Below are 21,164 nucleotides of genomic sequence, written 5' to 3' on the forward strand. Positions count from 1 at the left end.
CCCGCCCGGGCTTGGCGCCGGGGTCCCCGGCGCCCCGCCGGGCTGCGCTTGACAGTCGGCCCGGGAGGCGGGCGGAAGCCGGGACGTGGCCCCGGTGCCCGCGCCCCAGCACCCTGCGCTGGGACGGGTGCGTTTTTCTTTCCAAAGACTAGGAAAGTGGTCTTGGCGGGGGCGCGGGGCGCGCCCGGCCCCCTTTGTGCGGGCAGGAAGGGCGCTGCGTCCCGGGCCGCCCCCACCCCCGGAAAGGGAAGTTTGAGAAGTTGGTGATCGGCGGAGGCAGGACGCGGCCCGGGCGGCCTCCGAGCGAGCGGCGGGCACACCTGGTCCCCGGCCCGGGATCGCCCAGTGCCCCTAAAGGGCAGGGCCCCCATCCTCAGCTCTTGCCCAGGGCCACATGCCCCCGGACCGGCTTTTTGGCCCGGAGTTGCTGTAGCAAAGTTTCAAGGAGAAGGGCGATTGCCAAAGGAAACTTGTCTCGCTCCACTAAGGGCTGGCGTGGATGCGGCAGGGAGTGGGGCTTGTCAGGTGGAAGGCGGAGTATTTACTGAGTGCCTGCCAGGTGCTAGGTGCTGGAGATGTTGCCTGGAGCAGGACAACCCCGTCTTGCGGTCTTGAAGGTTCTGTGCAATTGTTTGGTGTAAATGAAACGGAAGGGTTAAAATCATAAATCCCCCTGCCCACCTGATCTTGGTGTCTAGGAGGTTTTGAGGGGAGAAAAATGCAGGAATTGAACTCTGAAGTATTTGTTATGTAAAGTACCGAACCCCTGAGACCTTCGAAGTTAGAAATTTTGTAGCTCTTTGCTACAGAACTGAGAACCTGCATCTGGGGTCTGGTAATGGAGTCTTTGGAGTTTGGGGACCTTTCTGGGCCTCAGTCTCCTCATCTGTGAAAGGACATGGTTAGATTTGGATCATTTTACGTTCCCTTCATCTTTAACATCTTTTGTCTCTCTACTCCTGTTTGGTAACTTGGAGATGCCCTGTGTGGATTTGGGATGAAATGTGGAGGATCTGACAGCCTCCGTCACTCTGAGGCACACATTCTGTTTACCAAGGGCCAGAGGCAGACTTACCTTTGGTCTTGTCTAAAAGAAATATGGACCAGTTTCTACATGGGACATTTCACAGTTCTTGAAGTGGATTGAGAATTTTTAAAAGTTATATTTTTTTACTGAAGGTGGCATGGAGATGGGAGTTTTCAAGATAATGAGGAAGGACTATTGTAAACAAAAAAATCCTAACACAAATTTGAGTTCTACAGTCTAATAAAGTTCCATTGTTTCATCCTTGGAAGCTTTCTTACTTTGCAGTACCAGAATGTTCGACTCTCTGATTATATACCAAACTCTTAAGAACTGAGTTATATTTTGTTAATATTTTAAACGGCACCCTTAATTTTCAGTGTACCTTAAAAATCGTTAAAACTTTGGTTTTAGATTACGAAAGAAGGAAATTAGCGGGCCCTGATTCTGTTAGTCTTTGCTTAGGAGGATAAGATTTATGATTTGCAAATTCCAGACTCAGTAGTTCATGAGTCAATCTCAGTTCATCTATATACACACTTTTAAACAATTAGCTTAAAAGCCAACTGGCTTTTTATTTGGGCTTTTAAACAGTGTTACAAAAGCCACAGATTTCATATTTTTATGGAATTAAAGCCACAAAATGGTTGAACTAAGGAATCATTTTGGATTGGTATTCATGTGAAATTACATTTTGAAGATAGTTGAAGGTCAAAGGTAGCTATAATGGAGGTGGGAAACCTAATTCCACTTGCATTTCATTTTCTATGGAAGTAAATGGTTTCAGGATTTTCCTAACGTAATTGGTAATCTGTCACTACATTTTTCAAAATATATTAATGCATGGTAAGATAAGAGGAAATGAGATTGTTCACAGCCTTCTCTTAGGTTACTTAAAAAATCCATCTTATATTTAGTATATTGACAAGTGAGCCAAGGACTTCAGTATAAGAGCAAACTCCACTAAGATACATACTTAAAGATATTTTAGTTTTTGTTTTTGACTTAGTAGATTCACTCTTCCTAAATGCCCAAAATTAAGTAATTGCTCTTTGGGGGAAAACTTTAAATGTTTGACAACTCTTCAGATCTGAAAAATATAACTTTTACTTTTCGAATACCTAACAGGAGATCCTTGTTGAGGACTCAATGTTGGTAAAAGTGTTGTACGGATAAATTTCTTCCCCCAAATCACTGCTGATTTTGTCAGGGTTCTGGAAACTGCTAGGTCCAGAATTTGATCTTTGGTCTGTTTGCTTTTGTTCCCAGAAAGCACATTTTTTACCTCTAGGCCATTTATTTTTAACTAGTTATGGTTTCTATAAGATACTCATCACATTTTGGATTCCTTGCCTTTATTTATTTATTTATTTATGTATTTTTGACCACGTTGGGTCTTAGTTGCTGCGCACGGGCTTCCTCTAGTTGCGGCGAGTGCGGGGGCTACTCTTTGTTGCGGTGCGCGGGCTTCTCACTGCGGTGGCTTCTCTTGTGGAGCACGGGCTCTAGGTGCATGGGCTTCAGTATTTGTGGCACACGGGCTCAGTAGTTGCGGCGCACGGGCTTAGTTGCTCCGTGGCATGTGAGATCCTCCTGGACCAGGGCTCAAACCCGTGTCCCCTGCATTGGCAGGCAGATTCTTAACCACTGTGCCACCAGGGAAGTCCCTCCTTGCCTTTTTTTCAAGGTAACACCCCACCTTGAAATGATGATTCCTCATTGCTCTCTTTGGAGCCGGCATACCTGCTACATGGTCTCCATTTCAGTTATCAACACAACTTTAAAAATTTTCTTTTTTTAACCATATTTTTCCAATTAAGAATGACACTTCATTGGTGCCATTGCAGAAAGTGGCCATTACCCATTTCTTTCTTCTCAACAGTATCTATAGAATGTCACTTTTTGCCAGGCAGGAGGCTCAGACCTGGAAACAGTATTCTGAGTGAATAAGACAGGTCTGGTCTTTGCCTCCATTGAGTCTAACATATGGGGGGGGGGGGTGTTGAGGCCCAGAGAAGGATGTATATTTTAACCCTGTGTACTTGGAAGCATTATTGACTCTAGACCCCTTTGTCAAAAGCCCACTCTGTTGGGTGTTGAGTGTTTCCTTCCATTCCCTCCACTGTCCCTCTGAACGTGTTTTTCATTGATCTATCTATTCTTTTCTGTGCCTGCCTAATTCCGGGCCCCCAGTTGGGCCACCTCACTTTTGTTCAAGCTGCTGTCTGTCTGGAACTCCTGCTACCCTGGATAATTTAGATTCATCTTTTAAGACTTGACTTAAGTGTCATTCTTAAGCAAACCTGCTTTCAACGCCCTGGGTGGAGCTAAAGGTTCCCTCCTCCCGGGGACAGGCCTCTCTTTTCGCTGCTAACAATAGTAAGGCAGAATTAGCTCTTGATGAGACTCCCTTACCCATTCTCTCAAAGGCACTGGGTTTGTCCCACTCATTTCTCTGTCTCCAGGGTCTCTGGCAGTGCCTGGCATATCACTTAGCACCCAGGAAATGCTGAGCTGAGCCTCCGTTCATCCTCCTAGAGGCACTGCAAGTCAGTCGAGCATTTCCACAACCAGGCAGTCACTATTTGTTGGGTGTTTGGTCTGAATGGTAAAATCTTAACTGAGAATAGTTTGGCTTTGATCTCAATAGGCAATTTGGCTGTTTTATACTGTGTTATTGGTTCTTTTATTCTGATGACCTATGGAAAAAGATGACAAACATGTCAGCTTCTGACAAACATGATGGAAAGCTGCTAGAAGTTTTCATCCAACCTCTTTAGCTGTACATTTGAATTCATGTAGGGCAGTCAAAGCCATTGCAAAACTTTTTCAAAGTCTTACCAAAGACATTTGCCAGTGAATACTGAATCTTCTCTCTCTTTTTTTTTTTCTAGAAGGTTGTTGAAAGGAGACTTTCATTAAAAATGAAGTGCCGAAATCTAAACTTAGCTTTGAAGTTTCTTTTTTCATCAGGGTCTTCTGTTTTGGTTTATAAGCAGTGAAGTGAGTTGGTCTAAGGGAAGTGCAGACCTGGGGCAGCTGCTATCTGCAGAAGAGCAGTGTGGCTATTATTTAGGTCTGATGCAAACCACCGAAACAGTTTAAAATAGGGTGTGGAGGAAAAGTCCTTCCTGGCTACAGCATGGCATTATTTAGCCAATTTCCACAGAAAAGCATAACTCTGTCACCTTGTTGGCTTCTGCCCTCGGGGGCCTTCTGTACAGCTTCAGCAGATTAACTCATGATTTTCAGTAGAAATGATTTAGCAGATAGGTATTAGCAGCAAGAACGCTCACCATTTGTTTTGCACTCCTTCTTTCCCTTGTAATATGTTGCTTCCTACCTACTTGTGGCTTCTGACCAAGGCAGGATAACGATGATTCTCCTTCTTGCCTGGCGTGTCATGAGGGTTGGGAAGCCAAGCAGGTAAATTGGCTCATCTCAAGGACAAGTGGGGAGAAGGGAGAAGTAACATTTGAGAACCTGTTCTGAGCCAGCTGCCTGACATTATTATCTAATTTAATCCTCAGAAGAAACCGACAAGATAATTTTCATTACCTTTATTTTATAAATGGAGAAGATAAGAGTCTGCACAAGGCAACTTGACGTTTGCCTCTGTGTGTGTCTGTGTGTTTTCTAACCTTGTCTTCCCTGTGTTCTGCTCGGCCCTTTTCCTTGGTGTATCTGTGTGTATGTGTGTTGGGATGGAAGTTAGGGAGTGAGTAAAGGGATATCATATTCAAGAAAGGGGAACTTACCATCTAATATCCATTCAGTGCCCCTGAGATCATGATTTGCTTTGCTTGCATGATCTGCCTCCTTCCTGATTGTCACCTGATTGTCATTGTCCTACAGAAAATCAGGATAGGGTAGAGTCTCTTTGCCCAAGAAAACTCTGCTGTTCCTAGTCTGATAATGTCGTCATGGTGGTGGGACCCACTGCGGGTGACCTGTGCCTTGACCATTGACAGCAGCTGGACATGCGCTGTTTTCAGAGATATATACTGGCAACCCCAGATTCCAGGCATGTAGGACCAGCATCTGTGTACAGTCCTCGAAGAGCTGCTGGGGAGGGTGGGAAGAGTAGAATTTATCCAGTATCACAAAGGGGGATGATTTTGAAGAGTAGAATTTATCCAGTATCACAAAGGGGGATGATTTGACTTTTAGAAAACTTGTAGGTGGTTAATATTCTTCTCCTCCCAAAAGGATCTGTCTTTTATTTGCCATAATCAGCTTTTTAGGTCTTGGCACTCAACATGGAGCAACTGCCTCCTTGCCTGTGGTCAATTTAGGATCTCCGGCTTGGCCTCTTTAGGGTTTCCTAGCGTCTGTGTTTTGTTCACAGGGCTGAAGCTATAGATCATTAGAATGGACTTAGCTCAGGGCAATTGCATGTGATGGGTGAGATTGTATCTGGGGAAGGCTGCCTGCTCTCAAGATAAGCGGCTCGTTTTTATTTTTGCTCCTTTCTGATGAGATATTCCCCACCCCCCCAATTTTTCTGCTCAGTTAAAATATAGGCCTAGTATACAGGCAAAAGGAGCCTCTGCTCTGGGATTTAGAGGGCACTACTTTTATTGTTCTCTGGTCAGCCTCTGTCTATGGGGTGAGGAGACTCCTGGGCCTCTGAGTCCAAAGTCTCCCCTTTATAGATCAGTTTCAGGTACCTGGAAACCCAAAATATGCTGCTCGGATGGCCGTGGACCAACTTTTACAGCCTACATGGACCTTTGGACCCATCTTCCTGAGGGCCATTGTAGCCACTGGTCTGTGGGCCTGAGGGGTCGTGAAGGGACAGCTGTGTATGTGTGGGATGTGGGGTGTGTGGGTGTGTGAGTGTTAAAACTTGGGTGTTTTACATGTTACAAGGTCCCTCTTGGTGCCGGATGGAGCAGCCAGTGGAAAAAGGAAGGTAGGTTGTTGGCCGGGTCTGGGACAGTGTTTCCCCAGTTCCAGGGCTGGTCTCTGAGCAGGTCAAGAGTTTGAAGTTGAACTTGGTCTTTTCTAAGACGTTATGGAGGTGCATTTGTCAATCAAGGTAGAAGGATAAAACCTATTTTATTGAACAGTTTGTCAGTGTGACTTATAACTTTCAATATTCTGACCTGTGGTCTGTGGGCCACCATTTGTCCCCCCGCCCTGGGTCTTCCAACACTAGGGATTGATCTGCACCAACAACACGCCTTTGCAGAGGTGTTAGGTACAAAATTAGTTATTGTTGATTATATCATATTTTCCCCGGAGTAGAGAGATTGCTCATTAATGAAAAAGCTAAGAGTTTGGCTGTAATCATAGTGTCGTATTTCCTTGGGGAAATTCAGTTTTTCATGGCTTGTCTTTTCCTGCAGGAAACTTCAGCTGTATTCATTTGACTTGTTCTATCCAGGATTTCACTTACACAGTTTCTTTAAGATTTCCCAGTGCCTTGGTTGCATTTTCTCTGGGTATTGGGAACATGAGGCAAGGTGCAGCTTATCTGGACGTCTTCTTCTCCTATTGTAAATGTTTTATTTGAGTGATCCATGGCCTTCTCAAGCCTTTTTAAGGAAACAAGAATATCAGAACAGATAAAGAAGTAAAAAGCTGTTAGGATACTATACAATGTATAGGATTGTGAAAACTGTGCATCGCAGGGAGCTGGGGGCTTGGCAGAACAACCATGAGTGTCTTTGAAGGAAAATACAGAGTCAGGTTCGTATTTTCAATATTTGCCACTTTATCTGTTAAAGTTGTAAATTGTCATGGAGGATTCATTTGCTGTGGCAGGAAATTCACTCTGCTGCTTTGTGGATGACCGCTGGTGATCCTAAAACTCTGCAGAACTTTCCTATGGAAGGAGATGACAGTGGCTCATGCCCCTCTGAATGGTGTTACTATCTTGAGGAAGCTTCACTCGAGAGATTTTGTGGGCAGGTTTCCTGATAATGCATAGTAATGATTGTAGCTGCACTAACTGCTGCTGCCTGGACCATGCTGAGCACTTCATGTGTGTTATTTAACCTCCAAACAGCTCTGCAAGGTCGACTTCATAATGCTCATTGTAAGTCCTCTAGAGATAGGGAAATTAAAGCCACTCAATTAGCAAATGATTAGGCTGGGGTTGAACCCGAGATGGTCTGGTTTGGGGACCTAGACCCTAAGTGCTAGGCTCTACTGGACCAGGCTGCCTCGATTGATACAAACCACTTCTCCATTATAGCGTGGGTGCTGGGAGACTCTAGGGGTTAAGAGAAATAATGGTGAGATCCAACATTTTTCTAATGCTTTGGTGTTCTTCATACGTTATCCCATGTAATTTGTTTAGGTAAATAAAATAACGTTTGATCCGTACACCAGGTAGTCAGTCAAATGTTAGGCCTGTCTTGTGACCTTGATGGGAAAAATGAAATATACACATCAGGTGATGCAGTCCTGCCTGAATCATGGCATAGTTATGCCATCAAGGAATTTAGTAGATATTCTGAATAGAACAGGCACTTTATTTGGAAGAATTGGGGGAATTCAAGGATGCATAAGTAGGTGGGGGATATATATGGTGTGCCAAGGTGGATTTACCATGATGTGGTTGGAACCTCAAGGCTTCTCCCTGGTGCAGGCCCCCTCCTGGCTCTGGGAGGGGCCCTGGCAATGTGGTTAACGAGTGTTATCAAGGTAGAGAATATTTAAGACATCTTGCGATGCCCTGAATATTACAGCTCACCTGGAAAAGCAACTTCATAGAGGTTTTCCCAAAACATTTATATGACATTACTTATAATGAGTTATAAAGCTGGAAAAAACTTCCAAGTTATCTCAAGAATAAATTACAAATTCTGATCAACAGTTCTAGAGGAAAGATTGAATTATTTTAAATTTTCTCTGAAGAGAATATCGTGAAATATCATTGGAAGAGGTGATCAAAGAGAATGTAACCAAAAAATGTAGCAATAATATTTCAGAGGTGTATCAGGCAGTTAATTAATAAAAATATTTGTTTTCTTTTAACTTTTATATTTGTGGTATCTGCAGCCTCTTAAAATTTGTAATGTGTAAGATGCCACTCTAAATTCTAACTATTCTTTTCATACCTAAATTTCTATTCTTAATTTTTATATTCTTTTTCTTAACAAGTGCCCCTGAAATTTATAAGCTTCGACTTCCACAATACCTGACTACATGCCTAATGGCAGGATTTGCTGGTTGGCTTAGAAAATAAATTCAAAGTGCTCCTCACCCCCAACCCCATCCAAATACTCTGGAGTCTGCATTGTTACATCACCAAACCAAAACGTTTTTTTTTCCCTAACCTCTTCGTCATTTTCCTAGTTTAGAGGCCCCATACCAAACAGAAAAGAAGTTGCAAATGTGTAATGATCACAAAACCTTGATCTTGAATGCTCTAATCCAGCTCTGACCCTTAGTTTGAGATTAAGAATCTGCCTCGGAGACAGCTGGTGAAGATTAAACCCTGTCATACTAGCAATCAAGGTGTCTGGGGGACCTGGTTACCTCCTTTGGTCTCCCTGGGTCTCATTTTTCTTCTGTGTATAGTGACAAGCATTGAACTAGATGAGATTTTTACCTTTTTATGTTCCAAAATGTTTAATTCTGGATGTTAGTAAAGGAAATCATTGTTGTTGACGTAGAAAACATAATCCTTAGCTAATCAAAATAGAAAACTATCGAAAGTCATCACAGGTTGGAACTAACAAATACCACAAACATCCAATTGGAGTTTGTTGGAGACAACTGCTGTTTAAAAAAGAAAGAAGCCACGTTTATTTTGGAATGTTCCTAGTGCAGGTGCCTGAGCAGACATCCTAACTAAAGGGCATGTTTACTGCAGCTCCCACTTTCTCCTTGCTGAAGAAAGGCTGTCTTGGTTTGGGTGGGAATACCATTTCCCTCTGGTTAATTACGGTGTTTGCATCCTCTCCTTTCTTTGAGCTGGTGAGAATGTCTGTGAAGGGTTTTCCTAAGTTAGAGAATTATGAAATGCTTTGCTATGTCTAGGAAAAGAAAGAAAGCCCTAAAGGAGCTTCTGTGTTTTTTTGGGAAAAAAAGGAAACTTGTCTGAATATAGTCTTGTCTTGCCTTTCAAAAATTTCTCCACCTCTTTTCTTAAAATATTCTCAGAAAAGACAGAATTTGCTCCACATTGGCAGTTTTCAGACTGCTGTTTTAGGCAGGGGAGTAACTGTGAGTCCTATAATCGCATTTGTATAGTCAGCAGTGGAGGAATCTTCTAACTATTGCTTTGAATGATGGTCTTGTTGCTATAGCTCACGTTTATGTTTTATTCTCTAAAACCCATAGTATTAGGCAAAAAAAAAAAAAAAAGAGAGAAAGACCATATGTGAGAAGGGACAAAAACACCCAAGAGTAACATTTTGTATTCACTATTCTGGAATCCCTTGAAGTTCATTGTTCATAAAATACTTTCTAACACTCTCAACACACCCTGGGCACTCTTACTTTTTTTCTCATAATTTCTTTCTTGTCACCTCCTATTTATTCTAATGAGCAGCGGGCCAGCCAGCCTTTTCCTCTGTTGCCCTCTTCTGTTTTCCATCCCCTCCCCCTGCAGCCCTGCTGGCTCTACTTTCTCACTCTCCAGGAGCCTCATTCTCCTTTTCACATCTACTGTTTATGACTTAGAGTATGCCTTGAGGCCCAAATCTTGAGCTCAGAAATGATGCCTTTCTACCATCCCCTGATAACAGCAACTAAAGATGCTCCAGCACTTTACTACTCAAAGGGTGGTCCAGCCGCCAGCAGGATCCGCGTCACTGAGGGTTATGGGAAATGCAGAGTGTCGGGCCCCTCCCCAGACCTATGGCATTGAATCTGCATTTTAACAAGACCCCCAAGTGATTCGTGTGTGCATTGAAGTTTGAGAAGCACTGTTGTAACAGCATGAAAACCTTTCCACAGGGGTGTCAAGTGCAGAGATTTCAGTGTGTCAGATCAGACTTGTTTCTGTCACTGAGAAAGAGAAGGATTCAAGGAAGGGTAGCTGCCCGTTTTATGAAGGTGCTTCGACTCCTCCTCAGCTACAGGGCCCATTTTAACTGGGGGTAAGTAATGCTCTAAGGCTAGCAGGAGAGAGATTTGCTGAGGGCGAGTCAGTTAACGAGTGGGTTTTAACCCATCTCTTTTCCCAAAGCATCCTTCTTGGCTGCTTCCTCCACTCAATGTCCCTTGACCACCAAGTGTAGCTCCCAGGAATCCTTTTCTCTGCTGAACTCACACCATTCATCATGTTTACTCCTTAGGTGTTTAATCACAGACCACCTTGACATCTGTAGGCCTTAAATCAGTTTGGAGCTATTACACCTCGGCATTTCTTAAAATATGTCGCACTCCCTTGTATGCAAAGTATGTCTCCAATAAATTACTGAATTAATGTCAGGATTTTCAGGAAGTGGTTCTACTTTTCAACATTTAAAAAAAAAATCTTCTTTTGTCTTGAGAAAGTTATTTGGTCAGTGCTCAGTGAGGACTCAATTTTTCTTGAATCCTTCAACATTAATTTTAGACTGTTCTGAGAGCCCCATGGCTGGCTTTCTCACTGATGAGCTTCTGTATTTCACTCAACATAAGGCCATGTTTGCACCTCAGTTACTTTTGTCTTCAAGAATTATGGGTCCCTGTCAGTTGCAACAACCGGTTCTCACAACTACTTTCTGATTTTTCCAAATAATTTTATTTCCTGACTTTTTTTTTTTTCTTTTGACATCTTACTTGGCAAAAACAAAGACAGAAAATACTTCCCATTGCAACCTGGTCTCATGTCGCTTCCTGTTTCATCAGATCTCAACTTCAACTTATCAGAATAACTTTCAGATTTTAATACCTAGAGTCTCTTAATCAGACATTATTTACAACAGGAACATAGTTACAGGAAATGCATTTTTGCTCTTATATCATGCTACCACAATGCAAGTCTGAGCTCCTGTTTTCTGTCATCTGTAAGGATCTCCTCGTTGGTTTCTGCCCGTGGACGCCCTTCATCTCTTCAATACACAATACGTCGCCATCAGTTAACTCTGCCCCTCAGATGTCACGTTGAATAGGTGACCTGCTGGAAGCCTCCTGGGGATCCTCTCCATGGATCCTAGGTGACTGCGTGGCCCTTGCTTCCTTTTTGAGGTCAGGGCTGCATCCCTGGCTCCTAGGACACAGAGAAGGGCCCCAGCATAAGTTAGATCACCGGAGGCCTGGACGGTGCCAGCCTCTCCCCCAGCCCCCTTTCTGCCCTCGTGCATCCTCAGGCCCTGGGTTTACTCAGCTTTTCTAACCTGTGACTCCTCTGCTCCCCACGATCTTCCCATTCTCTCTTCATGCCCTACAGCACCTCTGTTCCTTTGAGCCAATGCTTGGCGGAACCCCACTTCTTCTGTCAGTTCTGCAGTTGGATTTGTCCTATTTCTCCCCTTCACAGCCTCTCCATCAGGCCTGGCTTCCTCTCCGGCAGCCCTGGTGGGAAGCTCCCTGTGGCTGGACGTGTGTGTGTTTTAACTCCCTTCCTAGGAGGAAAGCTCTTTGAGGGAGAACAGTCTGTCTGATTCTTCCCTGGCGCTCAGCATGCATTGTCACTGAAAGATTGTTGCTGTTTGGAATTCGTTGCTTTTAAAGGCCAGGGACAGTGCTTATAAATGCAACATGGGGGTGACAAGATTTTTTTTTTTTTTTTTTTTTGCTAGCCTGCCTGCCTTTCCTCCAAGTGTGTTGTCAAGGGCTTTGTTATTTATAGCCACGTGTGGTGGTGAGTGAGAGAACCGTGGGCTTGTGGGAAATCTCGAACGTTCTGATTTGTGTAAGTTGCCCTTTACAGTGGAGGTTTTCTGTGTGTTCAGCCTTTATTTTCTGTGAGTTCAGGGGAGCTGCAGTCTGTGGGTGGGGAGGGCTGTTGTTTTTCCATCCATCACAGCCTGCCTTTGATTCATTTATCTTCTTGTGTGCATCTTTTAGAGGGCTCAACGTGTTATGACTGCAGAGGCCAGGAAAAGTCAGAAAGCAAATCATACCACCTGACTTAGGATGGTTTTTTTTGTTTTGTTTTGTTTTGTTTTTTGGTTTTTTTTTTTTTTGCCAGTCCTGCCTTTCATTTTCTGACTCGTAGGTTATTTCCTGTGTTGGGATGGCTGGAGAAGGGGCCGTTGAATAGGGGGGTATTGGGGCAGTGGAGAGCGGCTGAAGACATCCTTCCACCTGCCTGATGCAAAACATCCCACATACAAGGGGACTCCTGGTTGCACTTTTGGGAAAGCCCTGGTAAAACAGCACATGCTCAGGAGACTTAGGCAGGAAGGCTGCCTTAGATGGGCGCTTAATATGGACGGGTCTCCAAAGAAGGCCTGGAAGGTCTCAGCACCTCCATCACTGTGGTCTCCACAGCCCCCTGCTGTCTAGACTCCATCGCTAGTGTGCTTCCTTGGTCAGCACGGCTTCCAGACACGTCTCCCCTCCTTTCCAGCTGAGTCATCACCCCTGAACCCTCCTCTGTGGAAATTCTGGGGCGGACTTCATAAAATTATGTAGACATGCATTAGCAATGTCTCTGCTTTATCCATGGGGGAAAAGGAGGCGAAATAAGAAATTTGTGTCTTAATGTTTCCGTGGCACTGACTAGGCAGAAAATACTTTATTTTTTAATTTAATTTAATTTATTTTTTTATACAGCAGGTTCTTATTAGTTATCTATTTTACACACATCAGTGTATACATGTCAGTCCCAATCTCCCAATTCATCCCACCACCACCTCCCACCCCACCACTTTGCCCCCTTCGTGTCTATACGTTTGTTCTCTACATCTGTGTCGGCAGAGAATACTTTAAATTTGATGTACTGTTGGTGAGCTCTCAAAACTGTTGAAAACATGAATCTTCCAAGATTTTGATGGTGGTGTTGGTGGGGATGTTTGTGGCAATTATAGAATCACTTATATTTATTCAGCACTTTGCAAAGCAGTTTGTCAAACTCAGAGTGTTTCCTGTTACCAGTTTGTGAATGAGATGCTTCTCATGTCTTCAGGGCCCAGGAGGGAATCTGGTTTCTTAACAGTTCAGTGGTTACTTCTTGAATAACTGTTGGAGCCCCAACAAACTTGAACCCCCTCTGCTCTAAGCCTATTGGCTTTGCTTTTCTTTTGTGTAAAAGCAATGGACTGAATGTTAGGTGTCTATGTTACTTGTGTTCTGCCAGTCAAAGCAGTTTTGTTCTTCTCTGTATGTCTTTATTTACACATTTAGCTTTAAGTTCTGGAAAATGAAGCCCCGACAGTACTTGACCTCTGATACAATGGTCTGTTTTGACGATGCCCCATACTCTAAAATAATTTATGTTCAGGAGCGTTTTTGGAGCGAGCCCCTGAAAAGTCTTGGCACTTTTCTTAAATCATCTTCCCGGGTTACACAAGAAGCCCATGGAAGCAGACATGGCCATCATGCTTTCTCAGTTGAAGAGTCTTGAAGTTATAAGAAAACCAAGAGATGAGGGTGGATAGTTGAGGATTGTGCTGGTTGAAAGCAGCCGCATAAACCTCAGGACACTACGGGCTTGTGTGCCTTTTATCAGCAGCGACCAGGGCTGCAATGGATCCAGGACCCTATTTCAGTGAACATTTCTGCCAACCGCCTTCTGGTGCATATCTCTTGGGAACATATACTGTGTCTCTCGTTAAATGAAAATTAAAAGCACAACAAACGTTGTAAAACTAGTCATTTACTTACTTGTCCAGGAAGATGGAAAACTAGTGCCAGGGAAACAGAAAAGAGAAGTGATTTGAATAACTTTACTATCATTGAGACTGATGGGGGAAAGAACACCAGTGGAAAAAAATCTAGTCAGATAACTTTGAAGAAAACATATTGACCATGTCTGATTATAATAGTTTTTTAATAATCCCATACGTTCATGGAGTGCTTTGTTATCTGTAAAACACTTTCCCTTGCCTGTCACCTGTAACCTTGGAAACAACCCTCTGAGATGAGTCTAGTTATCCCATTTGACATACGTGGAAACGGAGGCCCAGAAAGGTGAAACCACCCGAGGCATCATAAAGTGTCATTTGTCTTTTCATCATTTTACTGTTTTTAGTCATTGTATTCCCTTGCCGCTTAATTTCTAAGTAAATATAAGATCAAAACTCTGGTCCCATTGTGTTTTTATGTTTCCGTAACAAAAGAGGGGATGGAAGGGTTGGCATCAGAAGCCTCATTGTTTTGCCTTGAACCTGAGAAGCCGCATTTAGGACTGGAGCATTACCTTCTGCCAGACATTTCTTTGAGGGTTTTGTCCACCAGTCTTACTGGAGTTCAGACTATGTCGTGAGTCATTTTCTTTTTCCCCTTTTCTTGTGGGGACAGTTTCTCTTTTAAACACCATGCGGTCTGCTTTCTGAGGGTTATGTCACCATTGTCAGGAGGCAGATGTTGCCATTTATAAAAACCTGTGGCCATTGCCCCAGTCCTGTAGGTTTGCTCTTCCCCAGAGCCTCGAGGTGCATGACATGGTCAGGGATATGGGGGTCTTTATGTAGGAAGGCCCAGAGGTCAAGGACTGTCTGGGGTTCCTTCACAGATCTTCTTAAAGATGGATGTCTGAAAAAGATGGAGGGAAGAACAGAATTGTTTAGACTGGCAGAACACGAGTGACATTAGACATGTAATGTTTGGTCAAATTACTTTGATATTAAAGAAGTTATACCTTGAGGAGTAGCGAAGACTGTGCCTGTGACTGTGACATTTTGAAAGGATTTGGTAAAAAAATGACCTCTTGGCAGAAGCATTATTCAGGCTGCCAGCACGCAAAGCTAATTTAGATTCCTGCTTCCTGCACCGTGCTCTATATAAATGTTATTTTCCCCACAGCATAAAAAAAGAAGTTGGGTTGTGTTGTTGTTTTAATTAATGTCGGTTAAGGAAACGCATTAAAGCAGCCCTGTCTGTCACATGGACCTCTTTTTCTCCCCCACCAGATCCATCAGGATGACTTCCTGGACTCAGGACCACAGATCATTCTGATCCTTCCTCCTCAGTGAATGTTTCCTAGAACAGATGAGCTTCTTTACATAATGACTGGGTTCATGAATTTGTATTATAATTGGAGAGATTTTCTTCAAACTATAATACATTTCAGTGTTACCTTTTATGCACTTTCTTTTTTAAAGGGATTTTGTAGTAAATCCTCTGGAATATAATCCTTTTAAAAATTATTGTTTTTACATACTGATTCCTGTTAATGCAAATGTAATTGTACGAAGGAAAATACTCACATTTTGAACATTTCAGAAATGATCCTTTTTTAGACCTATCATATAGATGGTGCTCAATATATGTTTGTTTAAATAGAATGAAAAAGAAAAACATCCCAAAGACTAGGAAGAGAAATTACATTGCAGGAACATGTTGACTTAAAACTTATCATTTGTGTGTGTTTTATCTACTTAGCTTTGTGATTTTCTGAAGGAAAAGCTTATCTACAACTGTTAACTCTGATCTAAGGAACTGTGTATCTTATTAACTTCTTTGCTAGTTTCTCTAAAGGGAGATACACTTTCTCACGTTCGTCTCCTTGAACTCGCTATTCATTTTGCCTCATGGGGTCAGAACACTTGAGAAATTCAGCTTTCTCAGGAAGCCTGCTCCTCAGATCTTTCAAACAGACCTTCCTTTAAGCTTATTGTCCCCTTGGTGATTGTCAGAGGATTTCCACCCTTTAAATGATAGTAACTTGTAAAATCTGTGCTTAAAAATTAATCTAAAAATGATCTTCCTGGAAGGAATTTGTACAATAGCAAACGAATGCCTTGGGGCCATTGTGTTTATGATCCCTGCCTCATCCCAAAAAGATTTTTTATGAGTCACATAAGATTGCTTGGGTTGGACTTGACCCTACCTTTATACATTTATAATAAGGTACAGTATTAATGCAGTCAGTGATTTTCCTAACAGCAGGCCGAGTGGGGAAACATGGCTGGTAGGCCTGGCACCTCTGTCCGGTACTGCCATGCCTCCGTCTCTACGCCCTAAGTTTGTCCCCAGTGAGTTCTTCACTCCATATAGAATAAATCCTCCCTGAACAGTATTTATTTTTTTAATTCTGGCTGCACGTTAGAATCATCTAAGGAGCTTTTAGATGCCTGAGCCAAACCCCTAAAAGTTCCGATTCATTTGCCCTGGGGTCGGGCCCTGGCATCAGTATTGTTTCAAAAGATCCCCAGATGATTCTCATGTGGAACCCACTCAGCTAGGTTACAAATGGAGAATTTGACCAAGGGACTTACTTGATGTCTCCTAGCAAACAAGTACCATTTTTTAGATTCAAAAGCTCACATGTTCTGACTTTAAATCCTGTATAACAAGAGCAAGGTTTTGTTATAGAGCTGTAGGAGAATCAAAATCCCTTTAATTCTGGAAACTCACCTGCAGAGTGGGGTAAATACAGGCCTACCTCACCATAAAGGTGGTTAAAAGTCAAGGCCAAAGGAGGCAGAACTCTCTGGGTTGGGTTGGAGATTGATGACCTTCCAAAGGGGGAAATGGTTGACCTGCATCTGAAGGGCTAAGGACCACTCAGTGGCACCACTGTCCATTTGTTAGCCAGGGTCACGCTTCTGCATTTGCCGCAAGGAAACAGGGGAAGCTGGGAAGACGCCTGCCTGTGATGTGTGCCCACCGAACACACAGAGGCCGACCTCCAGCTCCCAGACCGCAGCCAAAGTGGGCATCAGCCTGCTGTGGACACCAGGCCTCCTTGGAGAAGCCATTCTCCTGGTCACAGTCAAGCTCACAGCTGCTGGCAGAGGCACTGAACTCTTTCTGGGGCCTGGGCGGGCACCTTGGGGGTGATCCCTTGGCCTTGCACAAGTAGATCTTGGGAGAAGGTAGAAATGCCAGGGGTGAAGAAGGCAGAAGGCGTTAACATATCAAAGGGTTTCTGATAATGGGTTTTTTAGCAGAAAGATAATCAGATTATGGGGGCCTTCAATGCCAGGCCATGTTGTTTAGGCTTAATTCTCCAGTCACTAGCAAATCATAAGTAGGGGCATGTCATCCTAAAACCATTGCAAGGCCAGGAGTGTGTGATGTTCAGGCAGTGGACCCCTTTCTTCTTTTCCCATCATGCTTCTGCAATGAGCAGAAGGCAGGGGGGCCCGTCACAACCTCCCTACGCATCAAGTCAGCTCCTGGACCCTTATTTCTGACCCCATGGTGGGGCTAGGGTTCCACCAGCAGTAGCATTTCATGATGTTTTAAAAAATATATTTTTAAAAATTGTATTGGAGTATAGTTGATTTATAATGTTATGTAATTTCTGCTACACAGCAAAGCAATTCAGTTATCATATACATATTATTTTTTATATTCTTTTTCATTATGGTTTATCACAGGATATTGAATATAGTTCCCTGTGCCATACAGTAGGACGTTGTTGTTTATCCATTCTATATGTAATGGTTTGCCTCTGCTAACTCCAAACTCCCAATCCTTCCCTTCCCCAAACACTTCATGATTTTTTAAAACCATAGTTCCTTCATTGCACCTCAGAAGATATATAGGGAAGCTCTGAAGAGTCCCAGAACCTTTGGTACCCCCACCTATCCTCAGGTTCCATCTAGACCTCACTCCACGCACAGCCTGCTGACTCCTCTGAAATATGGTATGAAAAAACAAACAAGGAAAAAAACAAAACAAAATAAAACAAAACAAAAAAACAAACAAAAAAACCAAACAAGGGCACAGATTCATTAATTCCAAGGGAGCACTTTCTTTTACCAAGTCTCACTCATAGATATTTTCCTGGCATGTCTGCACCACGGGTAACTCAAACATACACTTCATACTTTTAGAAATCTAAAGAATTTAGAGTTTCAATTGAGGAGAGCCTCAATGGAATCCTTTTATTGTATCTGATGCCATTTGAATGGGCCTGAGCCCTGGGAGGTTGGTTTGATTGTACAACATACATAACCCTCTGCAAGGAATTCACTAGGGTGGAGAAGAATGCCAATAGCCCAGAAACGTGGTATTCAGGGAGCTTTTTACTTCATAATCTCCATGATGTTATTGGGACAAATTATGTAGCTGTCTTGGTGAGCAGCCCTGTTTAGTAGAACTTTCTGCAGTGGTGACCATATCTTATATCAGCACTGTCCACCGTGGTAACCATTAGCCACATATGGCTTGAAATGTGGCAGGTGCAACTAAGGAACTGAATTATGTTATTTTATTTCAATTAACTTAAATGTAAATAGCCACATGGGGCTATTGGCTACCATAATGGACAGGACAGTCATATCCTTGAAATTCCCATTCTCCTCAAGTCTTCCAGTGAGGATAATCAGGTCATTTCTTAGGGGAACAGATTGAATTATTTGCACCTTTCCATTCCTCTCTTTTGGAATTAGAGACTGTCTCTGTCCTGGATCCATGATATCCTAATGTTTATGGAAATACTCAATAGCAATACACTCTAATTATAATACCCTCTTTTCAATACACACTAATTATAATACCCTCTTTTATTATCTGTGTTTTTAGTTTTAATCTTTAAAGGGCTGGACAAGTAGTGTTGTCTTGCAGGAGAAAAATATGCTTAAGGTCTCTGCCCATGGAGAGCTAGGGATCATAAGCCATTTCTGCTGGAAAACCAGGTAGAGAAGTTAAAGAAGCAGGTAGAAATCTCAGGGAGAAAACTTGCTCTGAAGGAATGCTTTTCATTGGGATCAGCTTCCTTCAAAAGCGTCCAGTGGAAGTGGCTTCCCGGAGGGCACTGGGATTTTTCCCCTGTGAATAAATTCTCCCCGCTTGGTCACCTCTCTGCTGTGTTCTTCTGGGAACTCACGCTTCTTTGGCATGCTGTGACTTACACCCTCCCAAAAACCTTGAAAAAATAAAAATAAAAAAGGCCAGTATTTTTCCTGAAATGTTCATTTCCTTGCTGTAGGCTTATGTGGGCTCTGAATGGAAACATGATCTGTGTGCCTCGCTCTGGATTTGGTTCCAGCCGTTGAAATGGGGTTTAATGAGAACTGTTTGGTACCTTAGGAGTCAGACGGGCCTTATTTCGTGAGCAGTGTATTGTCTTGGGTAGAGGGGTTTGCATCTTGAGAGGTGGCGCCAGCTGACTTGAGCCCTCCCAGGTGCCAGCTTGTTGCAAACCTAGTTTGGTCCATTTTTTCTCACTTCTGGAACCTTCTGCGCTGCCGCTCACAGCTTATGGGTTTGCTCTGGAACTCTAGTCCCTATCCCTGACTGTCTTCTGTCCCTCCCTCACTTGTAATACTGCAGATGGCCAATCGTTTAATATAAAAGACATTCCTTATGAAGTCAGGATAGTCAGGATGGAGCTTTAATTTCCAAGGACATCTTAGCCAGTATGCACATCTCTCCTGGGGGACTTCTTTTCTGCTTCTGCCCTGCTTCTCCTTCCATATCCCTTGGAGCCTTTGATTTCAGAGCTCCTTGGAAGCTGAGGAACCTAGGTTTTTTTGGATTTCTTTAGATCAGTGTTGTCCAGTTGACCTTGCTGCTGTGATGAAAAATGTTCTAAATCTAGCCTGGCCACATGCGACTACTAAGCCTTTGAAAATGGCTAGTGCTGCTTAAAACTGGAGGTGTGATTTTATTTAACTTTAGTTGCTTTAAATCAAACTGTCAGCAGCCGTGTGTGCTCCTGGCACCAGGTTACACAGTGCAGCCCCGTACAATGTCCTTGAACTTCAGAACAGTGCGTCGGAAAGAAGCACCTTCTCATGGCTGCCCCCGGTCCTCCACCTTTGTGAGCCAGCTCTTCCTGGGAAAGAAACTCCCTTTGACTTCTTTTTAAAAAATGTTATTGAAGGGACTTCCCTGTGGCACAGTGGTCAAGAATCTGCCTGCCAATGCAGGGGAGACAGGTTTGAGCCCCGGTCTGGGAAGATCCCACGTGCTGTGGAGCAACTAAACCCACGTGCCACAACTACTGAGCCTGTGCTCTAGAGCCCGTAAGCCACAATTACTGAGCCCACGTGCCACAGCTACTGAAGCCCGCGTACCTAGAGCCCGTGCTCCACAACAAGAGAAGCCGCCGCAATGAGAAGCCCACGCACTGCAATGAAGAGTAGCCCTTGCTCTCCACTACTAGAGAAAGCCCACGCACAGCAACGAAGACCCAATGCAGCCAAAAATAATTAAAAAAAAAAAAGTTATTCAAGTATAGTTGATTTACAATGTTGTGTTATTTCTGTGCAGCAGTGATTCAGTTATACATATATATATACATTCTTTTTCATATTCTTTTCCATTATGGTTTATCACAGGATGTTGAATATAGTTCCCCATTCTGTACAGTAGGACCTTGTTGTTTATCGCTCTGACTTCTGAACTGACTTCTTTATACAGCTAACGTTGATTAACCAATCCTCGAGGTTTTCATTTTCTTTAAACTCTGCCATGACTACTTATACCCTCCATGCCTGGGTCCAATACATCTTTTTCCCCTATTTCCTCTGTGAGCATATTTTTATTCCTGTTCCAGCAAATATGTATTAATTTTTTACAAATGAGAGGAATTTATCAGGAGGGTAGAAGGTTTCTCTTGGAACCTAAGGAAGGGATATGAAACTTGACTTTAGAAGACTAAGGGAAACAGAAAACTGGAAACAGTAAGTGTTTATGGAGGACCAACTACCACGTGCCAGGCAGTGTTCACGATTCTGGAGCATGAAGTCCGTGTGTACAAGTGAGTAGAGAGTGATGGTTGTCATACCCCTGTCGGAAAAAGGCAGATGTCTGGGGCAAGAACGTTCTGGTTGGAGGGAACAGCAAGTTCAAATGCCCTAAAACTAGAGGCTGCCTGTCACCTCCCCACGCCCACCGTCTCTCATCTTTACTTCTCTCTTTTTACATTTATAGACACACGTTTTTATATTGGACTCCACAAGAAATGGAGCCAGGCTACAACTCCATTGGTGTTGGTAAAAAGATAGGACTAAGACGGGTAAGAGACTGTGAAATGGAGTCAGAGGGTACTTTCTCGGTCACCCCCGGGGCCATGTAGCTTTTTACACATCTTGGCCTTCACTCCAGCACTGGGTAGGTTTAATGAATGAGATTATTTGACTGCAAATCAAAGACGCCAAAGTTAGCTGCATACAAGAGCTTGCTTAAA

At 43.2% G+C, this 21,164-nt stretch overlaps 1 protein-coding gene and 1 long non-coding RNA gene across 2 annotated transcripts in view; one reads left to right on the top strand and one right to left on the bottom strand.

The window, feature by feature from the left end:
* TGFBR2 (transforming growth factor beta receptor 2) overlaps positions 1-21,164 on the top strand; it is a 94,846-nt gene that overhangs the window by 576 nt on the left and 73,106 nt on the right. The window lies entirely within an intron of this gene.
* Positions 1-21,164, bottom strand: part of LOC309638784 — an 88,853-nt gene continuing 67,689 nt past the window's right edge. Inside the window, exon 2 of the long non-coding RNA XR_014251287.1 lies at positions 1-14,611. This is a non-coding gene — a long non-coding RNA (uncharacterized lncRNA). The remainder of the gene's footprint in view (positions 14,612-21,164) is intronic.

This window comes from Balaenoptera physalus, assembly GCF_965194825.1.
Source record: "Balaenoptera physalus genome assembly, chromosome: 11".
Taxonomy (NCBI): Eukaryota; Metazoa; Chordata; class Mammalia; order Artiodactyla; family Balaenopteridae; genus Balaenoptera; species Balaenoptera physalus.